This window comes from Chrysochloris asiatica, unplaced genomic scaffold (assembly GCF_000296735.1).
Source record: "Chrysochloris asiatica unplaced genomic scaffold, ChrAsi1.0 scaffold00238, whole genome shotgun sequence".
In the NCBI taxonomy this organism is placed as follows: domain Eukaryota; kingdom Metazoa; phylum Chordata; class Mammalia; order Afrosoricida; family Chrysochloridae; genus Chrysochloris; species Chrysochloris asiatica.
The window spans coordinates 1,407,031-1,409,230 of NW_006408756.1; positions in this window are offsets into that span (position 1 = coordinate 1,407,031).

Here is a 2,200-nt window from a genome sequence, read left to right on the forward strand (position 1 = left end):
TGGAATAGCACACACACGTGGAATAGTACACACACGTGGAATAGTACACACGTGGAATAGTACACACACGTGGAATAGTACACAAGGTTGAAGAATTGAAGAATGATGATGATGGGTGAGCTGGAGGACATTGTGCCGAATGAAATGAATTAGTCACACAGGGACAAACATTGTATAAGACCACTATGGTAAAAACTATAAAAAAAAAAAAAAAAAAAAGGTTTTCATGCTAAAAGAAGCATTCTATGATGGTTATCAGGGGTGGGAGGGAAGGAAGAATTATTCACTGGCACGGTAGCTCTGTTCAATCAACACTGGAATGGGGACCACAAGGTTGATGGCTCGAGCCCCGCAGCTCCTTGGGAAAAAGATGAGGCTTTTTGCTCCCGTAAGGATGCACAGCCTCGGAGACTCTACAGAGGGTTGTTGTGAGTCGAAACTGACTCGATGACACTTAACAATAACAACAAAGGGCAGACACGTACGTGTTGACTTGGGTAACAGGGAAGGCCATGCACAGCAGGAGGGGTGTTGGCAGGAGGGAGATGAAAGGTCAGTAGGAAGAGCACAGGGAAGGGGTTGCAAACATTGTAATGACAGGAAGTGCATAAAAAGAAGCCAAGGCCACTTTGAGGCTCTGGGGGCACCGGGGCACCTCACCAGCACCCTCACACCCCACGTCTACTTTTAGAAATGGAGGTGCCTTCCAAACACCATTGTTTCCACATTCTACTTAGGAACTCTGCTTCGAATTCAAAGCTGCCCCTTCTGTCATCGTGTCATCGTTGTCTGGTGACCCAGGTGGCAACTGGCTCTACGTTCAACAGCTGGTGTCTCTGGGACATTTGATCCTAAGTACACCACATGGATACTGTGAGTGTGGCTTCCTGGCACACTGCCGTCTGTATTACCGCTTCATCTCGGGGTGGGGGAGGGAAGAGCAGGACGTCCCTCTGTGGTTACTTCCCGTGTGAAGGGGACAAGGACCCCATCTTTAAGGCACAGTCACACCCACAAGAGGTTCAAGAACCCCACTGTCTATGCTCAGAAAGGAGGGGCACACAGTGCCTCAGATTTGGTCCTCCTGGACATGGTGTGGGCTAGAATGCTGATGATCAGACCCTGAGGTGGTAGGTAGCATATGTCCCACCATGGCCACTCCGGGCCCGGGACCACCGCTGCAACTTTCAAAGACTGGCTGATATCACAAGGAGAGCTTTCAACAACAGAGCTGCATCTAAACTTTTAGAAGACTTGGCAAAGCTTTCTCTAGGAACATGGCCCACTTCACATGAATAAGAGAGACCGGTAACAGGGACCCCATCTCAAGACTATAACCATGAGCACAATCCTGGGCAGAGCAGGGAGGAGGGACAAGTGTGAGATGAACCATTGCCATCAAAGGCAACCTTCCAAGAAATGGAAACAGGGAAACAGGTAACGCAGGGAGGAAGTGGGCCAGGCCATGTGGCACTAAAGGGTTACAATCGCTGAGATGGAATGAGCTCTATGACTTGGTGGATGTAAAATGGATGATCTGCTTTTCATTCACAATAAGATGTTAAAAACAAAGCAACCTGCTTTGTTGAGAAAGTGGAGGAATACAGGGAAGGCTCAAAGTTACCCTAAATTTCAACATCCAGAGACCACCCTGTGTTCATAGTTTGGTGCGTTTCCTTCTAGTATTTTCTTTCAGCACACATATACACACACAACACACAAAGAGCTATGCCCTGGGGAACTGGGGAGCACAAATACCTGCCCATGCTCACATCTGTTTGTGCACACCATCACCTGCACACACACACATACATGCACATACCAAACAACTGCATATGGGCATACATGCATGCACATCCACATTAGCACACACAAACACATGTACACGTGCAAATACACATCTGCAGAGGTATGTACGTTGTAGGAGACCGCAAGTACTGAGATGCTGAGGACCGGTGTCATGGACAAAAATCCAACACAATGGCCACTCTCAGGCTTGCTAGCCAGGGACCCTGAGGGCTCAAGGAAGTAACCTCCGGACTTCCCGGGTTCTTTAGCTTTTACGAACTCACTGTTGGGCTAACTCTGTATGTTCATTCTATGCTTCTAACTCCAGTAATTGTAGCTTCTGAGAAAATGGTTTTTATAATGCCTCTCTTAATGTCCACTGTGTTGGAAGTGCATAGGGTCCTGGGAACGA